Here is a 24,768-nt window from a genome sequence, read left to right on the forward strand (position 1 = left end):
CATATGTGTCTTAAGGTTCGGATTAGTGTAATGTGTATATCGTAGGTTTCTGTTTGAACTCGGGTTGTTTTGGGTAGTCAAAAAGATAGCATCTATAACGATTTTGTTCTGTTACTTGAATCAATGTGATTGTGGCGTCGAAGATCCATAACGTGCTAGTTGTTTGCAGGTTCAAACTTTTTCTTTACAAGATGTTTCCTTTATTTATGACTGTGCAGCAAGTGCCCCTTCTTCTAATATGTGATTACCACACTGCAGTGTAGTCGGTTGAACTTTTAACTTTGGGAATATTACAATAAGTTACAGTCGGTTTATAACATTTGAGGAAGATCTTCAGTCAAGAAGTCTTTAGGGGAATGTGTATTTTCCATGGTACCTGTTATGCCAAAGTTTTCCCTGATTTGCATGTTTCTTCAACGCTTTAGACAACTCATTTCTACGGAAAGGCAGGCCACCAAAAACTAAACATGCCTCGAGATATTTGAACTTTGGTACCCTGTCTTGCTATCTAACCATGTCTAACCACATCCCCGTTGATGCAGCTTTACACTTTACACTTGGCTATGGGCCACGCTTAGGTTTGAAATTTGGTAGTCAGCCTTCCACGTCATCCCAATTAGATCTAGCTTTAGTACCATTGTTGCTCTTCAGTTTTAGTTCGAACGAAAGTATAGCAGCCTCTGTGCAGGCGACTTCTTATTCAAATCTTTCCATGCACAGCGTTCTCTATCGAAACAGGTTTTTTAAAAAAATACTCGAGGCAGGTGACTTTATTCAAAATTTTAAGACCCTATTCAACAGCCAATGTCGACGTGCATTCCGTTTGTCAAGTATGGTCGGGGACATTTTAAAGTTTATTTGATTGCCACAAATGACTTGGATTTTCTCTTGAAATAGCTTATGAGGTATTTTGATAGAAATTACAGAAAATTATTTTAATGGACCATGAATAAATTGGATTTCCTGGGAGGTTAATGTGTTTAAAAAGCTTGTCAGGTTCTGCCTGATAAATTAAGGTAAATTTCTGTATATATTCTAACCAATAATAAAGTGGACCTTCCGGGAGGTTAATGTGAGAAAATAACTTGTCAGGTTCTGTGTGATAAATTAGGGTAAATTTCAGCAAGCATTTGTTTTGCTCTAAGCGTACCCTAGCTAATCTTATTTGAAGTTTATGACCTGAAGCTCAATCTGTCTGTATGATGCACTATGTCGGTTACAGAGAGTTCACAGAAAACTGCCGTCTACCAGAAGAGAGAAACTAATCAGATTTATCATTTTAGTGCAAATCTATTTCAATTCTCGATAGTAACGAGTCAGAAGGAGAAAGCTTACTCAATTCAATCCATGATATTTATTGACTGTGCAATTCCTGTAAAATAGCAGTGTCAAAATTCAGTCAAAGTTAGCTGGCTTAGCTTTAACACAACTCTTGTGAGAATCCAAACCAAAACTAATTCAATCCACTAGATTTTCCTTACTTTATCTGCTGTAGGAAATGACCTCTAGATATCTGTACAGTGTATAGAATGCTCTGGAAATGTGACATCTATCAAGTCATTTGAAGCATTTCTGTGAGAGAAATGGCATTTATGTATCTATGTATTTGAAGTTCAACAGGTCACTTCTGATATATGAGGTGGCACAAAACCAGTGTTTTTAAGTGCTGCTATGGTAGGTTTCTTTTCTTTCATGTTTTGCAGAGTCAAGTTTAATATGGAACTTCTGTTCGGACGCATTAAGCTAATAGTATCTGTGATAGCCCACTTTTTTCTTTGCTCATTGGTTTGTTTTATACTTGACTGAAAAATGAATACGGTTCAATAAAAATTGTTTGTCTAATTTGTAAATACAAATAATGGTGCAAGAAAGAGCCTTGCAATCTGAGTATAAAAGGGGATAATACAACAGGATTGGATATTAGAATTATACAGTTTGAACATTGAGGTGTTAAGTCCTTTCTTTTGGTCAAGATTGCTTTATGGATACAAATAGAATCAGTGTGTATTGAACATTTAAAGCTATCTAGAAAACATTTTATAGAAACTTCGAGATTGTGTATGCTAAAGTTGAAGAAGGTGCATAGCAAAGCAAATAGATTGTAATGAGATTCAATCAAAAGTCCATCTCAACATAGCACAATTAGCAAACAAACTTTGTTACTTGCAATATACGAGTTCAAGTTTAAAATGAAATAGGAGAATAGGCTGATAGCTATACCAACACATAAAAGGATTGGAAAGAATGACAAAGAAGCGCATATACAATTGCAGCAGGGAAGTGGAATGAAGCATGGAGGGAAAAAAGGAAGAAAACTTCCAAAGGCGTAGGTTTTTAGAAGTGCGTGGCATCTTTACATTAAGAGTAGCGAGGTGCTTTACAGTCCAATATGACACAGAGGTTGTCACGTACATATGTAGCAACATATAAAAAAAATAAGCCAGTGTAGATCCATCTTAAACTTGGAATTATCAAGCACCGAGAAGAATCAAATTTCTTAAGTGTAAAAAATTGATCCCTCTCGGTGTTTGATAGATCGAGGTTTAGGATGGATCTACACTAGTCTATCTCAATCTCACCCATTGAAGTGCCCTTTGAACTACATGGTATAGACTCTATTCGGAGTTGTGCAAATCGATATTGCCTTGGTACAAATACCTGCACTATTAGGACAAAGACATTGCTGTATGCTTGTGAGTGTTGAAGTTGATGAAGTCTTTCCTAATACCATCATATGTAGCAATTATTGAATATGCACTATGATCAACTATGTGTCTCATCACAAAATAAATCCAACTTTGGCTCTATTATAGCAAGATCTAGCACGTTAGTGCAAATCCTCACTAGGTGACCGTGTCACCACTAGTAGCTTAGTAACTGCTCCCCCTGTTTTAGTGATGGACACAATCCAACACAAGGGAGACTTCCTTAATAGATCCTAGGGATCAAATAACCCAATCAACTTAAGCTAAGTGACTCCTAACTGTTCTCCATTCATTTTCCACGAAAGCAAAAATATAGGAATTTAGAGTTTAAGTTGGATTTAAGAGTAATTTCCAGACTTAAGTTCAAAGTTTCCTATGGCTCTCCTGGAGGTTTAGGTCAACCAAATGAGGTTCAAGATAGGTCCTTAACACATACAATCAAGGAATTACTCTTGGATATCATAAACTAGCTTGAAAAATTAGAAATTGCAGCAACATAATAGTTTATGACAACAACAAACTTAGCCTTGGAAACTATGATAATAAAGTGTAAAATTAGGGCTAAAATTATGAATAAACAAGAGAACAAACTGCATTTTTCTATGGTTAAAAAGGCATACAACAACAGTTAAACCCTAGATGTCAGCCTTAATTAATGGCTGAAAAACACACTTAAAATGATACGTTTGTTTTTTGAATGTATTCCAAATAAACTCTAATCCTAGAACAATAAATATCTAAGACAATAGATGCTGAAAATATATGATTTTTCTGTAATTAAACCCTAATTTACCATGAAAAAAGTAAAATATGATTTTAAAGATTTAAGAAATGATAGAAGAGATCAAGACTAGTGCTTTCTCAGTCTAGGGCTAATGGAGTTTAGGAGTAATAAATTATTGGAAGAAAAGAGATGGATGTGGGTCCAAAGAAAACATGAGAGACTAATTTGTGACCATTAATCCTCCAACCATTTCCTTGGACAAATAAGAGAGAGAGTTAAACCTCGGTCACCTCAAAAGAACTTGATGAAAACCCTGTTCAAGGAGAATTAAGAGATAAAAATAACAATATAACCATGGTGCATATTTTTTTTTTTTAACAGTAATAGGTAATGTTCAAGGAGAATTAAGAGATAAAAATAACAATATAACCATGGTGCATATTTTTTTTTTTAACAGTAATAGGTAATGTTCAAGGAGAATTAAGAGATAAAAATAACAATATAACCATGGTGCATATATTTTTTTTTAACAGTAATAGGTAAATTTATATTAGCATATTCTATGATGAGACACAACAATATTACATTCAAACTAGGCTACTTGGGAGCGGGAGCAAGGAGTGACATTTTCAAAAGCTTTTGGGTCGAGAGCAATTTTTCTATAATATACATTTTTGTATATTTTGGTGCATATATGTCAAGAAAAGCATTTAGAATGATGAATTAGTGATAAAAAACATAAAAACATGGATTAAACCATATAACATCATTCATCTAGTAGTTATACTTCATCAACCACAGGTCCACAAGTTGCAGCATCTTGATTCTCATCAACCTTAAAGTTTCAAAATTCAATATATAACATTTGTCTTCACTAAATTTATACTTGTAACCATTACCAATAACCATACTATAACAAAGAAAATCAAAGTTTCAAACATGAAACAAAACATTTCATGAAGCATCATATTCATGATTCATTACCAATGAATTATACATGCCAACTTCAAACTTAAATCGTCATATGTTGTTTACAAAAAATAGCATAATAAATGTGAAAGACTCAATAGTTATGAAAAGTACTACAAAGTACAAACTAGAAAAGACATGTAAATCTATACTCTAAAATTTCTTCTTTCTAGTTCCACGAGAAACTTCTATTTTCTTTTCTCATGATCTATGAACAATGGGAGTCTCCTCTTGCATAGTGGGACGACCACGTCCAGAACCAAAAGGCACATGACATCCATGTAATGCTTCAAATGGAGGTGGCGATAGAGGCAAAGTTGGTACAACTTGGGCACTGCTAGTGGATGATGGGTGGCATGGCTAGTGCTGCTATTGCTGCTTCATCATCATCTTGCAAAAGCTCTGCTTCCAATTCTTCTAAATGTATAGCTCCAACCTCAAAATTATCCTCTTCTAGGTCATTGTCCCAAGTGGTATATGTTTTATTAGCACGAGCCCGCTCACAATAATGTGTCAACAAACTCAAGTTGTGGTGGACAAAAACCAAGATTTTTGCCCGATTTTTATTGAGGCAACTTCTTCTCACATTATGGATGAAGCTATAGGTGCTCCAACACCTCTCTGTAGAAGAAGTATTAATAACCTGTGAAAGCACTTTTACTGCCAATTTTGCCAAAGGTCACCCAAAGCCATACATGTTCCACCATTCAACAGAATTCATTCTGTTCTTATCTTCTATTTCATGCAAAGAACCAAACACTCCAGTATGACTTAAGTCTTTGCCTAATTCTCCACTCAATCTAGCACACTCCTCCCTATCAGGGATTGACTTGTTTAATGCTGCCATATACCCAACTTGTACCTCTGGATCTGTATGGGGTTTGATCCTAACCCCACCCCTAGGTGCAGGTTTTCCCAACGAAGATGGAGAGTAGTATTTTGGCAAGGACATACGCCAAGGCATGTAGTGGAACATTAAGTTTATCCCACTGCGCACATACATATTTGTGAGATCTTTCAGCTGAACAATATCTTTTATTTGTACCAACATGTTATCCATCTACTCATACACCTCTCGAATCATTGGTGCATTTGTATCTGCAAAACAAATCATGTTATAAATAGGCTTGGTGTATTGCAAAACATCTGTCACACTTGCCCAAAATTGACCATCACGAGCCAAAATCTTCCCTGTTAGTTGCGGTTGTAGCTATGTCTTTTAATGCCTACCAATGTGGGCTTGATACCATGCTAGCCAATGACTCTCATACATTCAAAAGATGCCTGAAGGCGAGGTAGTAGCTAGCAAATCTAGCCTTCACAATATTCATTAACTCCAACCATGAGTGACTGCGAAAAAGGCTATGGGTATTGCAATGATTGGTAATGAATTTTATCATTTTCTTGCCTCTTGTACAATTCACCAATCCATTTGTATTGAGGTTCCTTCATCTTAATAATGTCATGCATCAAAAGGTTCACTGTGTGAATCAAATACCCAGACCAAAATTTGTTGGGGTATTTATTCTTAATGATTGCTTCTGTTGCTTTATAATTAGAAGCATTATCAGTGATGACTTGGATGACATTGTATGGCCCAATACTTTCAATTGTTTGAATTCATTGTATGGCCCAATACTTTCATTGTATGGCACTCCCCCACAACCTTGGGTTGAACGTATATGATATGATCCCAAATGGGGGCATATGTGGGGTTCAATATGCATGTAATGTGTAAATATATATGTAATAGGGTTAGCCTAATAATGAAGGGACCACATGTGCAATGTGTGAATATGTATATATAGGGATCATGTAGTCATTATTAAGGACATGTGATCTGGATGTATGAATCTATTTGGGTAATTTGGAGGAAGTTCTCTTATTATTTAAGGAATTATTCCGTAACTTATCTATCTTGGATTTGTGCTCCGCTCTCACATTGATGTACATGGTGTGTACCTCTGGTTTTTTATGTATTTGGGTCATAACATTCATTGGGTTGGGTTGACCAAGTGGAACACTATTTTTCTCTCCATGCCATATTAGATGACCTAGTGAAACTCCAAATTGATGGCCTATATTTGGATAGGTGTCATGTACCAAATACCCCAAACAACATAAAAATAGAAAGAATAAGTAAGTCCATGCCTTATGATCGATGTTTTAAGACTCCGACTCCGACTCCGACTCGGTCGAGGATCGACTCCGACTCCGACTCCGAAATGGTAATGACTCGGCCGGCTCGATTTCAATGACTCGGTCGTTGTAAAAAATACATTAAATATTTATTTTTTTTATAAAAAAACATAATTTTAAAGATTTTAAACATAATTTTAAAGAAAACCATTCCTATCTATGTGATATCCTATCTATGTGATGTCCCATTCCTATCTATGTGATATCTGCAGCTATCATGCTATGACAACATATCCATTGATGGGATTCACTCTACATTAATACTCTCCTAACACAGTTGGCATAGGAATTGCAAGCCTAAACTCCAATTTTGAATCTCAAAAACATGACTGTGACAATAACACTTTAATCCCTTGCTTACTTCTGAGTCTTAATTGTGTAAGGAGCTCACATGCCTCTGTGGTGGAAGGTATCATAGAAAAATAATTGAGGCCGAGACAATATTATGCTACAATACCAGTTAAATTAAGTGTGTAGGCCTGTCCAAGTTCCTTTGAGTTTGAAAGGCTTAATAAGTTAATACTATTGAAGACCTAAGTCTTTTAGTTTGGTTCGAGCTTCTTAAAAATTGAAGCCTCCTTCTCTGAGCATTATTTGAATTTTGAAGTATATTGATCACAATTTCATGTGCGAGCATCTCTGTGACATTGAAAGTCCAACCTTAGACATGAAAGTGGCTCAGCACATTGTCAACAGAAGATACCCACAGTCTGTTTAGGGCTGCATACTATTTGTTATTGTCTCACTCATCCAGATTCCAACCTAAAACACCTCCATTCCACTGCGGCTAACCCAGGCATATAAGAAACTGCCCTTCTCTGGTCCAGACTCCACACTGCACAGGGCTGATCTGGATCCAAGATAGGCTATTTGGCTCCTTTATCTATACAAGTGCAGAGTTGCAGCCTTTCCTGAAGCAGCTGATCTGAGGTATGGCGATGCATATGGGGAGAATTTCCATCCCAAAGACTACATATAAAATCGGCCTCATAGACTGTATTTGAATGTGGTCCTGTAATAGCAAATAGACCTATACACGTAGCCCAAAAATTCCCTTAGAACCAAAGGAGCAGCCATCAAAATGCTTCAGATATATAACACAGTGATTTAAAGGAAGGCTTCTGAATACCACTGTAAGATTCCCAAGTAGAATATCTCTGGTATGCTTCCTTTGGGAGATTTAAGCAAACAATTAGAAGACAATGTCCTGTAGGCTGTAGGTGATTTTTATGAATTCTGTTCTCAGGACAGTTTATCAAATGTTCCACATATATGAATAGATTTCTCAAACAGACTCATACATCTCATATCATAATCAAACCCAGAAAATTTAGTTATTGCTAGTAAATGACAAAAGTATGATCAGAAGAGTCTTAAAATATGAGTACTCAGTGAATACAAAAGGAAAATTTCACTTGGAAGAACACTTCAGCAAGGAAACACAACAAAACAGTGAGGTATAGGAGCAATGGAACCTGATTATACCCTGGAACAAAGCTAAAAATTCCTAGACCAAGACCCTGTAGCCGTCCCCTTGTGACTCGGCCGAGTCATATCAGACCCGGCCGGGTTGACCGAGTCACACATGACTCGGCCGAGTCATTGGATGACTCGGCCGAGTCATGTGTGACTCGGTCCACCGGGCCGGTTACTTGGCCGAGTCACTCCAGCAGGTAATGAACCGGTTCGAAACGGCCGAGTCGGTTTCGAAACGGCCGGCTTGTAAAACACTGCTTATGATAGAATCAAGAAACAATAAAACTTAAGGGGCAACCTCCTTTCAAATTATATCAAATGCATAAGACAAGTCTACACTTTAGGTTGATTTAACGATAGCTAATATAATAATAATGAAAGTGGGTTAGGACCCTAACATAATCGCCCAATTTTAAAAAGATTTTCACTCAAAGCTTGTAATTGAGGTTGTTTCTTAATGAATTGCTCATCATCCCATGTAGCTTCTAGAGGCATATTTTTCCACTTGATTAGGTACTCCATAACAATGTTTCAGGGAATGAGAATGTTGATCTATAACTTTTATTGGCTGAAGAATCAAGCTTATTTCTTTGTCTAATTCTAAAGTTAAAGTTGTATTGGCATAGTCTTTCCAAAAAAAACCTCTTTTTGGACGAGAAATGAAAAACCTTATGATTGCGTGAAGAAGGAAAATCTAACTCATAAGCCACTTCTCTAATCTTGTGAAGGATCTTGTAGGATCCATGAAATTTTGGATCTAGTTTTTTATTCTTATTTTGTTTGAGAGTAGATTGCTTATATGGTTGGAGTCTTAGATATGCCCAACCCCCATCTTCAAATTGTCTTTCACTTTGATGTTGATTTGCTTGTTGTGTCAACCTATTTTGGGAATGGTCTTGCAAAAAGGATGTGACTATAGGAGCTTGATATCGATAAAGAGCTTGAAATGGATGCATCGTAATAATTGTGCAATAGGTTGTATCATACCACAATTTTACCATAGGAAGCCACTTGACCCATTGGGATTGTTTTTCTAATGAATAACAACGAAGATAACTCTCTAAACATTTGTTCACTATTTTTATTTGACCATTTGTTTGGCTATCTATTTGTGGATGATATGTTAAACTAATGGCAAATGTTGTTCTTGTTATCTTCCGTAACTCCTTCCAAAAATTGCCTATGAATTTTGGATCTCTCACTTATTATTACTTTAGGAAATCCATGAAGCCTGTTGTTGCCTTAAATCCACACCTTGGATTATTGTGGAGAATTTTTTTAACTCCACTTAGTGTTGTTAAAATTGGAAACTAGGGCAAAATTCCACTTTGGACAACTCATTTGATGGAGATGATGATTGAATTGAATTCCTCTTTTTGAGAGTACCAAAATTGATCTAAAGATCATCAAATTTGGACAAGCAGAAATGTGTTTTTGAATTTATGCCCGCACGTGTAAATTGTTCAGGAAGGCCACATCATCATGTAGGTTCATGAAGCCCAAGAGACATGTCACTTCACCCTCAGCGACTTGTATAAATACAAGTGACCTTTCACCTCATTTGGCATCATCATCACTCACACATTATTCTCTCTCCTTCTCTTGTTGGTTCATACAACTATTGGGCATTCTCTTTCTCTCACACGTGTGTCAAGGAGGATGAATTTCATACTAAAGTACAGGGCCGAAAATTTCAGGAGTTGATTGAAGTTTGATGAGTGTTGACCAGGGACTGTTTGACCAAGTTTGCCTGTGATTTTGGAGGGTTTGACTCTGTTTGACCAAGCCGCCTTGATTGGTACATAAACCGAGATTTTTTGGGCTGTTTGACTTGTGTTGATCGTAGGCTTGTTTGACTACATGGTTGCCTTAAAGTTGACCAGATTTGACCTCAGATTTTATGATTGTTTTGGGCCGACTTTGACCACTGCTGGAGGTCGAGTTTGATTGCCTTTGACTAAGCTTCAAAGGGGAAGTTTTGCTACTGTGTTGACCATCTTTGACTTTTTGGTTAGGGTTGAATTTAACTGCAGTTGATAACATATTTGATGTGGCTATTTTGACTTTGATTTAGCAAGTCAACTTTGACTTTTTGTACTCTCTCTGCGCTGAACATTTGATATAATAATAAGAAGAATGGATCAAAGGGTTTTCCCCACATTGGGCCATACAATGAGTTCAAGCAATTGAAAATATTGGGCCATACAATGTCATCCAAGTCATCACTGATAATGCTTCTAATTATAAGGCAATGGAAGCAATCATTAAGAATAAATACCCCAACATATTTTGGTCTCGTTATTTGGTTCACACAGTGAACCTTTTGATGCATGGCATTATTAAGATGAAGGAACCTCAATACAGATGGATTGGTGAATTGTACAAGAGAGGCTAGAAAATGATAAAATTATTACCAATCATTGCAATACCCATAGCTGAATTTATGCCCACACGTGTAAATTGTTTAGGAAGGCCACATCATCATGTAGGTTCATGAAGCCCAAGAGACATGTCACTTCACCCTCAACAACTTGTATAAATACAAGTGACCTCTCACCTCATTTGGCGTCATCATCAGTCACACATTCTTCTCTCTCCTTCTCTTGTTGGTTCGTACAACTATTGGGCATTCTCTTTCTCTCACACGTGTGGCAAGGAGGATGAATTTCATACTAAAGTACAGGGCCAAAAATTTCAGGTGTTGATCGAAGTTTGACCAACGTTGACCAGGCACTGTTTGACCAAGTCTGACTGTGATTTTGAAGGGTTTGACTCTATTTGACCAAGCTGCCTTGATTGGCACATAAATTGAGATTTTTTGTGATGTTTGACTTGCATTGACCATAGGCATGTTTGACTACAAGGTTGCCTTAAAGTTGAGCAAATTTGACCTCAGATTTTATCACTGCTTTGGGCTGACTTTGACCACTGTTGGAGGCTGAGTTTGACTGCCTTTGATCGAGTTTCAAAGGGGAAGTTTTGCTACTGCATTGACCATCTTTGACTTTTTGGTTAGGGCTAAATTTAATTGCAGTTGATAGTAGATTTGACGTGGCTATTTTGACTTTGATTTAGCAAGTCAACTTCGAATTTTTGTACTCTCTCTCTCTGCTGAACATTTGATATCATAATAAGAAGAATTGATCAAAGGGTTTTCCCCACATTGGAGTTTTTCCTTGGCATCCGCCAAATCTAGTATCCCCTTATCTTGGCTTGTCTTTTACATTTTATTTTATGTTCTATCTACAGTCACTGTCAATGTTATTTATGGTTAATGTGATTGTTATTGGAAAACTAAATTGGAAATTGTCGTTGAGCTGCTAAGGGAACATTGAAATAATTGTGCTAAGCATAGAACATACCATTGTTAACAAAATTTAACATGGTTTCAGAGCTCAGGTGAAGACAAAGCTTGAGCAAGAGAGAGAAAAGCAATCACTAAGGGAGACAAGATTATTGGATTTGCCTTGATGGCTACTACATCTTACTTCAAATATGAGGATATTCTCTGTTACCGCTCAAACTAGTAGGGGTCCTAAAAGGGGATCCTTGAAGGGTTACCACTAGGTCAAGGGCAACAATGGAGCAATAGCCCATTGTCACCTTGGCTAAGGCTCCCTACTCTTTACGGACTTTCACCGATGGGAGGAGACCCGTTATAATAAGGATCACAAAATTGAATGGATCAATGATAGGATGAGAGGTGATCCTAAAAGCCTATTCACAAGAGAGGCTCAGATATATGGCTTGCTTGCTTTGAAAGCAAGATGAAAGGCTCTCTAGGAAGGGCTTAGGGGAATTCTAAGAGCTAGGGTTTGAGTATATGACTTGTCAAGAAGATTCTTAGCTCCTAAAATCCTTGTGGAAAATTGGCTTCCAAGTGGTCTTTGTGAAATTGGCTTCAATAAGTTGTGGGACCACATGAGACCAAGTGGAACTGCGATTAGGTCAAGGGAATGGGTTTGAGCAACCAATGACGTGCTTGACCTAATCAGGGAGGAGAAGGGGATCAAGGGAGGAATTTTTAATGAAAGGTAATTCAATGATCCCAGTGAGGTTTCTAGCCAAGAGAAACCTAGGGCAAGGAATGGTCCCCGAGCTTGGGCTTGCAATATCTTGAGATCTCACCGTCGGATTTGCTTTAGATTTGGAGGGCCTCTTGAGCAAACTCCAACGCAGTTGTGGACCAAAAATCGAGGTATTTGGATGGCCAGATTGTGAGATAAGTGATGCCCTATGAGACCTACTGGGCTAGGCCTAGAAAATAAGAGGTGGGGGAAGAAAATAAGGTTTAAGGTGACCACCTTATGGTGGACTAGTGCCTAATCCTTTGGGGAGATTTGGTGTCAAGGGTAATTATGACTATGGACATCAAATTTTCTATGTCGAGGAGGCCTCAAAGACGACTTTGCATAGCATTAGGGCAACAACAAAGCAACTTCAAGAACTTTATACTTCGTTTTGCAAGATTGATGGCTTATCAAGATGAATTTCAATGAAAAAGCATCTCTAGGAACATTCATTCATAATACATGGCCCATACATGAAGCATCACTATCTAGAAATCGAATTTCTGCAACTTCGAATAAATGGGTGCAATAAATTAGCCCTAGAATAGCGAAATCCCAACAACAATGTATGTGACAAGAAAAAAATAGCATTAAATTTACTTACATGTATTAAGAGTATATCCAACCATCAAAAATTTGCCAATCAAGAAGCTCCAAGACAAGAGAGAATAATCCAAACATCAAAATTCATTCCATGCTCCAAAAATTCGTCCTCCAAGAAGGATAGCAAAATTCTCAAGAGAGATACAAGTCCAATCCAAGTCATGATGATAAAATGAATTCACATCACTTGTATTTATACACTTCTAATGAGTTCGATTTAGATAATTAGGTCTACATTACCCCTAGAATAAAATAATGTGCAAAATAACTATCTTTTGGTGACAAACCCACCAAACTAGCTCATAAACAAAAGAAAAAGCCTCTCAAGAGGTCGAATGATCAATTATACATGTCGTTGGGCCTTCTAAGAACTTGATGAAGTCCATAAGTGCCATAATGATGAATAGGACTCCCAAAAGTAATGGACAAGGGGTTGGCCCCTTGTTCCCCAAATAATAAACTTGTGGTGCTCTCAATGGGTATGGGGGCACACAAGTAACCTCATGGGTTTTCAAGTAGATCGAAGATGCCTGTAGACCATCTGTAAGGGCTCAAATGATGGTGTAAGTGATGACACATCAACATACAAGTCCCGGGTCATTTGCTAAGTGCATAGTACAACTATGGGGCTGACTAGGCATGGTGAACCAGGTTCATCTTCCTCGTCCAATATGTGAATCTCGAGCAATATCTGAACATCTTTGGGGATCCATGGAGTGTTGTCTACCACTGTGGAGGCCCATGGCTCTCTACACACACCCTACATGTGCCAATGTAGCCCTCTGGAGGGTTAGGACCCGTATAGGGAGACCAAACCCAAAATGGAGACCATTTTCAATCCTGCATAAGATCCAATGCGTCCCCTGGCCGTCCATTACAACAAGTCACTTAAGGAAATCAAGTTAAAGAGCTTACAAACCATGGACAACAGGTGGGCACTTCATAATGGCACACCCTTCCATAGTGGGCTTTGGCATTTGCTAATGTCTCCAAGCTCCAAATGGGGTTAACCAAGTACCCTATTAGGTGGTTTCTACCTTTAAAGGTATAGTATGTCTAAGGTACATCCTCCAAAGGGTAGTGGCATGTGATAAAGAGATGAATGGAGTAGGGAACGAAAGGGGCAATCTTGGGCCACATGTTGGGCCGCAAGGGTAGCTACTAGCTAGTAAAGGGAAGCTCACATTTGGGTATGTAATGTATAAAAGAGAGCAATCGTGGTGCATGAGATACTCCGACCTTGATTTTTCCACCCTTTTTCATATGCCTTTTGTTTTTTATGATTTTTCTTTGATTAACTGCTCGGGGCTCAAGGGATAAGAGCATGATGTGTAAGGTATATCAATGGATATCCCCTTTAAGATAGGGCGGTTCATTGCCCACTAGGGGTTGGGAAAATCATGGGTTCCTGAATGATAAAAGACGCTCATCTAGGATGGCCATGATAATGGGGTAGAGCTCATGTATTGGCTTTTGCCCATGTGCTAAATGTGTTTGTCCCGACCATTTTTTGCATTTTGTGGTGCATTTTCTTGTTGAATGTGGCCAATTATGCTTTTATTTTTCTTTCCAGCTGTCTCAACCTCCGCGGCATTGGTTTAGGCCTGACCCAAGATGAGGGCAAGGGGAAGGGGAGGATAGCCCTATATGGACCCAAGTGGGAGAAATGATTAATGGGGTTGTAATGAATGGAAAAGGGTGATATATGTGGATGAAAGAGCGAGACCACACAACCAAAATCAGGGTTTCCCATGTAGTAATATCCCTAAAGCCCAAAGGTCAGTAAAAAAGATCCCACGGGACTAAGGTCCAAGGGTAACATCCAAAAGAGGCCTAGGGGACAAGGGAACAAACCTAGCCTACTCTTTCCTCCGAATCCCCCCAATAATCCATGCCCAAAAGTTTCCATGATAAGTAAACTACAATGCTCAATTATTAAATGACAAGGCATACCTTTAGGTTTGGGAGGCCCACTTTCAAACATACGATCATGACAGATGGGTGAGGGACCACATGGCTGGCTCAGGTGGCAGAGAAGTGGCATAATGAGCTAGTTCGTGGTTGCTGGTTGTCGGCTGAGGACCATCTTGGAGAAAAAAATTCTCCTAGGGATATCACCCACAAAATGGTGGGGGTAACATTTTGCTCCAATTGGGATGTGATCTCTCTAGAGAGTGTCCTCATAAGAAGGATTCTCCAAGGGATGACGATAACAACAACAACAATTACAAAGGCAATGGCAATCGAAGAAACAATAGGTTCAACAATAAATGAAAGAGGAATGCTCTCGCTGCTCGATATGGAAATGACCGACCTCTCAAAAGGACGAGAAATTCCAGGTATGAGGAAAGTAATGTTGTAGAAAAACAAAAGGAGTTTTATCTTATTTCTGCTCTATCTACTGCGTCTCCTTCGGATACTTTGGATCATTGGTTGATTGATAGTGGAGCCTCAAGGCACTTCACTGGGTACAAAGAGGTCCTCTCAAATTTGATGGAAAAGAAGACTAATTTGGAGATCATACTTGGAGATAATGCCACCTACCCCGTGAAAGGGATAGGTGCTGTAGGGATATGTGGAAGTAAGCCATGATGTCACCTTCGATGAAGACATTGCCCTCGGAAAAGCCAGAGATCTCCCCATTTCAAGGAAGGATAATGATGATGCTGTAGAAAAGTAGGATGACCATTTGACAGATGAACCTATGCCCAATGGATTCCATTGATCCACCTCCTGGTGATCCCTCTACTTCAAGGAAAAGACCTTTGTGGCTCAAAGATATTGAAAGACATATTGCTCCAAAAGGGACATTCCGCGAAAGTAAGAAAGCCAAACAGGTATCTCGGGTACTTAGCTGCTATGAGTACTATTGTTTAAATTGAGCCATGTATGTTCAAAAAAGCCGTAAAGCACCAAGTCTGGAAGGATGTGATGAACAAGGAATATGAATCTATCATAAAAAATGATGTCCACGATATGGTGCCTAGACCAAAGGACAAGTCCGTAGTCACCTCAAAATGGCTATACAAATTAAACATGGTCCAGATGGGAGTGCTAAGAAATATAAGGCCAGGTTCGTTGCTGAGGGCTTCTCTCAAAAGGAAGGAGTGGACTATGACGAGATATTTGCACTGGTTGCTTGATATACCACTATCAGATCTATTATTGCTCTCGCTGCTTCTCAAGGATGGAGCCTACATCAATGGACGTTAAGACTGCTTTTTTGCATGGATTGCTTAAGGAGGAAGTCTACTTGGAACAACCTGAGGGGTTCGATGTACAAGATCGAAGGACACATGTATACAGGTTGAAGAAAGCTCTCTATGGGTTGAAGCAAGCCCTTAGGTCTTGGTATGAGAGGATTGATAGCTATCTTATGAAGCTGGGATTTTCAAGGAGCGATGTTGATTCTAAGCTATACTTTAAGGTTGAAAAGGACATGCCTCTCATTTTGGTCCTTTATGTAGATGATCCCTTTATGACAGGTGCAAACCCTCTCATTTATCAATGCAAGAGGGAGTTGGGTTCTGAGTTCGAGATGAAGGACCAAGGATTGATGCACTACTTCCTATGCCTGGAGGTCTGGCAAAAGCCAGGTGAAATTTTCCTTTCTCAAGGAAAATACATTGTGAAGCTACTTGAGAGAGGTGGGATGGTGGATTGCAAGTTTGTTCTACTTTGATGGAACTCAACTTCTAGAAGCTATGTGGTAGTGCTGCTAGGCCCGAATCGACAAACCCTTCTGAATATAGACAACTTGTGGGGGCCTTGATGTTCTTGGTAAACTCTTATCTTGACATATGCCTCGCTGTGAATACATTGAGTCAATTTATGGTTGAGCCTCATCTCATACATTGGATTGCTGCTAAGAATCTCTTGAGATATCTTTGTGGCACAATCAACTATGGACTGAGATACTCTGTTGGGAATTTGAGGCTACATGGATGTACTGATGTTGACTAGGCTGGTAGTGTGGTGGATCAAAAAAGCACGTATGGATGTTGCTTCTCATTGGGGTCTGCTTCAATTTCTTGGATGGGAAGGAAGCAAAAATCAGTTTCTCTAAGCACTGCCAATGTCAAATACATCGCAGCTAGTATGGCTTGTTGTGAGGTTGTTTGGTTGAGGAAGCTCTTTAGTGAGTTATTTGAGCATGTGTTGGATACCATCGTGATATTTTGCGACAACCAGAGTGGGATTTACCTTTTATAGAATCGTGTGTTTCACGACAACTCCAAGAACATTGATATCAGGTACCAATTTATTTGGGATATGGTACAACGAGGAGTAATAAGGCTCTAACACATCAAGACTGATGAGCAGGTTGCAGACATCCTCACGAAGCCCTTAGGGAAGGTCAAATTCTTAACCTTCCGAGAGAGACTTGGAGTCGTGGAAAGGCCCTCCCATGAGGGTCCCACTTGAGTTGGACATTAAGCTCTAGGAGCTCTTGGGGGCTTGGGGTACTTCTTGGAGCTATGAGCGACCATAGGGTGAGTGGTTCACCTTCCTCTATTTGTGCGCTGTGTACAAGGTGAGTGGTTCACCTTCCCCTTTGATACCCCATGATTGACATGTGTGTAGACTGAGTTGTTCACCTTACCCTTTGATACCCCATGATGATTGACATGTGTGTAGGGTGAGTGGTTCACCTTCCCCTTTGATACCCCATGATGATTGACATGTGTGTAGGGTGAGCGGTTCACCTTCCCCTACGATTGACATATGCATAGGATGAGTGGTTCAACTTCTCCTATGGCATATGAGCAGGATGAGTGGTTCACCTTCTCTTGCTTATGCCCCAACATACATCCTACCCATGTAGTCCAGGACTCATGGGAAGTACTTCTCATCTAGCTAATGAGTTGGGAAAACTGGATAGGGACCATAGCACTATCGATGGACGCATCATGTATTGTCGTACTCCCTATGTCTAGGATGCATGGTGTTGAACAACTTGATCTGGGATCAAGTCTGATTGAGGTTCTACCTCTGGACTAACTTTTGTCAGTGGAGAGTGGTAAGGTCTTGTCACTCGCTCTTAATCGATTCTTCTTCATTATTCATATAAGTGTTCAGCAGGGTAGAGATGGGTTTAGATACAATGATGGTACATGATGACAAGATGGCATGATTGGTAGGTGGAATTCTCCCTAGTTGAGAGGGAGTGTTAAAATTGGCAACTAGGGCCAAATTCCACTTTGGAAAACTCATTTGATGGAGATGATGATTGCATTGAATTCCTCTTTTCGAGATGACCAAATTTGATCTAAAGATCATCAAATTTGGACAAGAAAAAATGTGTTTTTGAATTTATGCCCACACATGTATTTTGTTCAGGTTGGCCACATAATCATGTAGGCTGATGAAGCCCATGAGACATGTCACTTCACCCTCAACGACTTGTATAAATACAAGTGACCTCTCACCTCATTTGGCATCATCATCACTCACACATTCTTCTCTCTCCTCTCATTGGATCGTACAACTATTGGGCATTGTCTTTCTCTCACACGTGTGGCAAGGAGGACAAATTTTAGAGTGAAGTACAGGGCCGAAAATTTTAGGAGTTGATTGACATTTGATCAGTGTTGATTAGGGACTGTTTGACCAAGTTTCATTGCAATTTTGGAGGGTTTGACTCTGTTCGACTGTGTATTTTATGACTATTTTGCGATGACTTTGATCACTATTGGAGGCTGAGTTTGGCTGCCTTTGACAGAGCTATTGCTTTGATTTGGCAAGTCAACTTTGACTTTTTGTACTCTCTCTCTCTGCTGAACATTTGATATAATAATAAGAGGATTGATCAAAGGGTTTTCCCCACATTGGGGTTTTTACCTAGCATCCACCAAATCTGGTGTCCTCTTGTCTTGGGTTGTCTTTTGCATTTTATTTTATGTTCTATCTACAGTTACTGTGAATGTGATTGCTATTGGAAATTATCATTGGGCTGCTAAAGGAACATTGAAGTAATTATGCTAAGCATAGAACATACCATTGTTAACAAAATTTAACAGGTGTGGCCTTGGGACCAAGTCTCAAGTTGAGTTGCTGCCACTCAATTCTCAACTCCTTCGTCTAGGCTAACTCCTAGCGAAGCCAAGCGGGGTGGACCCTATAAAAATGTCTAAGGCTTAACTAACCTATATTAGATGAGCTAAGTTCTAGGAGTTAAAAAATATTACCTAGATATATCCACAATATAAATGCAACCAATAGATTTCAAAGCATGAACTTCATGAGTATGAGAATGATAATCATGTAAGAGCAAAGATATTGCAAGATAAAGCAAATAGACCAGTGCCAATATGTATGATACTTGCAAAGCAAAATAATCCAAGTGAGAGAAAATAACTTTGAAAGTAAAGAAAGTAAAACTTGGAAAGTAAATCCTCAAATGCCCACAATGTGAATGCTCCAAAAAAATAATTTGTGTGTACTTGAAATAAATCACAATTGCTCCAAAGATAAATAGACTTTGTGAAATAAGGAAACAAATAAAATCTCAAGTAATATAGTTGCAAAATAGAGGTGGTGAAATGCTTTTGGTTTATTTTAAATTAAATTAGTTTGGTTAGTTGTAAAATCTAGAACAAGTTTCAATTGAACTTTTTCCATAAACCTTATCTTCACTGTGGCCCCATTCTCATAATAAGGAATCGATAGGGGGAGTGTTGAGAAATCAATATGGCAACTAATTAGAGTGATTTCTCTTAACTTGATAGTTGCTTGTGATGTTCTTTTACTTCTTTGATTAGATTCTTCTTTTGCTTGTTATTATTATGTTCTTTATCATCAAACAACTACCAAAAAAAAAGATCATCAAAGACAAATGGACACAAGATGTAGGCTACAAGCCAGGGCCAAAACCTCTCCTAGAGAGGAAAACCCAAAAGAATCTCTTCTCTTCTTATAGACACAATACAAATGAGGATTCCAAGACCCAGGGCTCAAGACCAAACCCTCCTCCAAATGCCAAGTCAGCCTTCCAACAAATGGTTATTCAACCAAGCCCAAGTCAACAAAGTCAACAAGAGTCAAACTTCTTCTAAATAGCTCCAATCAATCCCTCGGCCCTGCAATTTGGATCTGCAACTCAACCTATAATATCTCGGAGTTGCTGCAATAGAGAAACCTTGGACCTTTTCACACGTGTGCGCTAGAATGATAAAAAATTCTATCTTGTTCTTTTTCGTTAGGGTTTGCACTTTGTTTTCTTGACTTGCTTCATGATTTCTTGCCTTTCGTTTCTTCCTTCTACTTCAGATCGAACTTGTGTGTGTGCCTTTCAAATGAGGTTGAAGGCCTTCTATTTATATCCTTCTGGTGGGGTCAAATTACCCCTCACTAGGTCGAATGCTCCTGGACAGGTTGACTTGGTCTTGGAGGGGAACTTTTACATTTTTAACATAAAAATACACTTTCTTTCTTGTTACCATGTGCCCAATGGGGTCTTACATAACGACTGTCTTGACTCTTGACACATGGACAAATCCTAGAAGCATGAAGAACATGCTTGAACTATAAAAATAATTTTACCTTGAGCATGAAACCCATGCTTTATAAAAATAATAATAATAATTCTTTTATTTCTTTTTCTTTTTACATCAAATATACAATATGAATCATTATGAAGACTGAACCTATTTACATATTTCAACAGGGAGAAGGTTCCCTAAGTGGCTAATTCAACCGACAAAGCTAGAGGTAAATTGATTAAGTCTATAGCAAAACTAACTAATCTAAAGAGTTGAATCACTTGAATGCAAAGTAAAATTAGCAAATAAAAGAGACTAAGCTAACTAGATTGTATAATGAAGTGGGAAGATTAGATTGCAAAAGTAAGGAAATTGCATGAAGCAATGGAAAGAACTTGCAAAAAAGAGATTAGATGCACTTGGTTAATTAGCCTACTCTACATTAGTTTAGCAATGAGAAAGAATGAAGACTACTCAAACATCACATAGGATTCTTCCCCAAGTGGGGAAGGGGGATGAATTAATTTTTAGAAAGAACTTATGCTGACAAATCGTTACAAAATTTTAGTGATCAAAATGCTATATAGAAGATTAATCTGGGATGCTCTGATCCCTTCTTAGTGCAACAATTTTGTTTGTCACTAAGAAGATCATATCAACTTGTATCGACGAGGATGACTATTCCAAGACAGAAAGACATTCAAAGTCGAAAAAAGAGATCAAGCCTTTTTCATTGACAAGCTTTGAGGACAAAGCTTTTTGAGGAAGGAGGCAATGTAACGAATAAAATATATAAATAATATAAATATAATGTAAAAGATAAATATCATAAATAATAGTTAGTTAAGCTAGTAATTAGGTTGAAGAGGCATGTCTAATAGGACATGACTCTAAAAATTAATTACTCCAAAAGACTTGGAATGTCAAGATATCCATTTAGGATATAAATATTATATTAAATAAAATGAATAAGAATGAATAATGAATTACAAATGAGAACGAGAGGCTTGCTTATGTACCAAGCAAGTGTCTCTTCATGAAGAGTCATGTCCTATTAGACATGCCTCTTCAACCTAATTACTAGCTTAACTAACTATTATTTATGATATTTATCTTTTACATTATATTTATATTATTTATATATTTTATTCGTTACATTGCCTCCTTCCTCAAAAAGCTTTGTCCTCAAAGCTTGTCAATGAAAAAGGCTTGATCTCTTTTTTCGACTTTGAATGTCTTTCTGTCTTGGAATAGTCATCCTCGTCGATACAAGTTGATATGATCTTCTTAGTGACAAACAAAATTGTTGCACTAAGAAGGGATCAGAGCATCCCAGATTAATCTTCTGTATAGCATTTTGATCACTAAAATTTTGTAACGATTTGTCAGCATAAGACGGAATTGATGTTACGGCATTATTCTCTGAAACATTAATTTGTTGTCTACGGTTTGAATGGTCCTGATACACAGCTTGGTTGATTTGTCTATTCTCATGATTCGGATGCCGATATAAAGTTTTTAGATTTTCTTCTGGCGAAGATGTTGTTGAATTGGTTATGGAACATTCACTTGGGATGTCCATTGTCTGAACTGCAACATCTATGTGTGTTGTTTCTTCCACTGACTTGTCTTCTTGAGTTGTCATATTCACTGGATTGATATTCATTCCCTTACTTTCAACTTGAATTGTTGTGACTGGAGATTTTGATAGTTCTTCTTGAGTGACTTGTTCCAACTTATCTTTTAATGTTTTCTTATCCTCCTTAAGTTTTTTAGTTTGATTGAGCAGACTTTGATTATGGTTTTTCAAACGTAAAAGTTCTTTGGTTTTTGATTCATCAACCGAATTTTAAGTTTTTCATCTTTTAGATCTCTTATTTGTTCTAATAAATTTTTATTAAGGTTCTTTAAAGGTAAATTTTCCTTTTTTTGTTCTGATAAACGCTGCTTGAGTTCTTTTTTTGAGACTTTAGTCTTCTTCACTTGTGCCAGTAATTTTTCGACGTGGTCCTTGAGATGAGAAATTTCTTCATCCTTTTCCATTATTTCTTTGTAATGTATATCCATAAGATTTTTATGTTCGCGTTCTAACACTTCCTTGCTTTGTTGAATTTTGGCTATTTTGTCATTCTCTCGATCTTTTAGCTACACTTTCTCGGTACACTGGATAACATCATTCTGTTGAAGTGATGATGGATGTAAAGAAAAGATGGAATCCATTCTCTTTCTCTCCTCAATCTGTAGCTCAAATATTGTAATTAATTGTTCTATATCTCTTGTGACTGATTGTCTTTGTTCCTTACTCATGGATTCCATATTTTTTCTTTTTCTTCACTTCTTTTATATTCCTTTTTTTTTCAACAATTTATTTATTTATCTTTTTTCTATTTTTTTTTTTTAATTTTTATATGATATATTCTCTCTCCTTTTTTTTAATCTCTTTTTATATAATTTTTCCTTATTTTTTTCTTTCTTTTTTTGTATATATTCTTTTAATCTATAAAATATATTTCCACTTCTCTCTTATAAAAATCTAATATATATATATATATATATCAAATATTCTCTTCTTTTTCTTCTTTTTTTTGTTCACTCTTTTAATAAATTTTTTATATAATAATATATTTTTTTAATATATATAATTATAAATTATATATATTATATAATTATAAATTATATATATTATATAATTTTAATTTATATATATTATAAAATTATAATTATATAAAATCTATATATACTTTTTTGAGACCCGCTTTTCCTTTTATATGTAACTATATAAGGCTTATATAGTATCCCTTTTTATAATTATAAAATATTTTTTTTTCTCAGAAAATTTGGATGAGACATGACTCTTGGTACGGTCACAATCTTTAGATTTGAACGATTAAAATTATTTAGATCACACCTTTTTTCTCCAATGTTTATCAAAATATCTTTCACTTTTAAAATACCATGGGCTATTACCATGGGTTGTTTTTAAAACCTCCTTTAAAAAGTAATGTTTATCTTTCACGTAAGAGCTTTTGTATCCTTGTTTTTTCTTTAACTTTTAAAATACCATGGGCTATTACCATGGGTTGTTTTTAAAACCTCCGTTAAAATGTTCTCCACGTAAAAAGTAAAACATATTCTTTTTGTTTTTTGTTTTTCTTTGAACTTTTTAAAATACCATGGGCAATTACCATGGGTTGTTTTTAAAACCACAGGCTTCTCCACATAAAAACTTTTAAATATACTTGGTATGAGATTTTCTCTCTGTTTTGTTTTTTCTTTTACTTTTTATTTTCTTATTCTTTTTTTATATATATATATATATATATTTTGGTTTTGGTTATGGCCAAAGGCCTAAAAAATGGAGAATCTCCCAATATGACAGCAACAAGGTTGATGATAGGTTGATAGCCAAAGGCATGGTGATCAGCCAAACGTGGCTCCGATACCAAATGAAGCGAACGAAGTTATAAAAATTAATTACTCCAAAAGACTTGGAATGTCAAGATATCCATTTAGGATATAAATATTATATTAAATAAAATGAATAAGAATGAATAATGAATTACAAATGAGAATGAGGGGCTTGCTTATATACCAAGCAAGTGTCTCTTCATGAAGAGTCATGTCCTATTAGACATGCCTCTTCAACCTAATTACTATCTTAACTAACTATTATTTATGATATTTATCTTTTACATTATATTTATATTACTTATATATTTTATTTGTTACATGGGATACTTAGGGGAAAAATCCGCTAACTCCCAAGAAAAAATTAATGCTTTATTAAGTCCCCCTTCATGGAATGAAGGTTGGAGAGTGAGTTTGAAAGGAGTTTACAATGAAATCCCTCAAAGGGATAAAGTACTCGTTCCAAATGATCAAAAGACTCTTCTTCAGAAGTTACAATGAAAGATAACTTGGAAAGTTACAATGTTTGCCTTGATCTCTCACACAAGATGAGATCAAGTCCAAAGGGAAAAGTTCCAACTCTTGTAGAAAAATGGGAGAGGAAAGTCTTTGGAGGTGGTTACAAGGTGGAATGTAATGTCCTCTACAAATTAAGGATGAATGAAGGACGAAATAGCCTATTGATCCTTGTACGCTACAATCCTCAATAAAGGGGAAAACCCCAAAATGTCCAATTATAGGCAAGTTTTGGGGCATATGGGCAAGGGAACCCAAAATTGGGGTTTAGAGTAAAATTTACTCAATCAATTAAGAAGAGACCCCTCTAGGAAATCTATAAATATAGAGAGTCGAATTCATTTTGGATCATGAGGTGTGGATCATCTCTTTTGTTTCTTGAGCATTAGCTCTGAGGGTTTTAAGACCCCTTCTCCCTTTTCAATTTCGGTGGTGAAAGATTCCACTCTAATGGCCTTCTATCTTTCTTTACTTTGTTTTGGCACAGGAATCCTTTTGAGGGAAAAGCGAAATTCTTGGCTGGATTGACTTATCTGTTTTTTGGGCACAAGTATTCTTTTTGGATAGCGAAATTTGTTGTGTTGATTATGTTTTGGTTGAAGTAGCGAATCTCCTGC

The 24,768-nt window shown here is 37.2% G+C and overlaps 1 protein-coding gene across 2 annotated transcripts in view; it reads left to right on the plus strand.

The window, feature by feature from the left end:
• Positions 1 to 24,768, plus strand: part of TOM2A (tobamovirus multiplication 2A) — a 96,054-nt gene that overhangs the window by 1,150 nt on the left and 70,136 nt on the right. The window lies entirely within an intron of this gene.

The sequence above is a fragment of the Pinus tabuliformis genome, chromosome 9, assembly GCF_031772625.1.
Source record: "Pinus tabuliformis cultivar Carrire ecotype Pingquan chromosome 9, CPIR1, whole genome shotgun sequence".
Lineage (NCBI taxonomy): Eukaryota > Viridiplantae > Streptophyta > Pinopsida > Pinales > Pinaceae > Pinus > Pinus tabuliformis.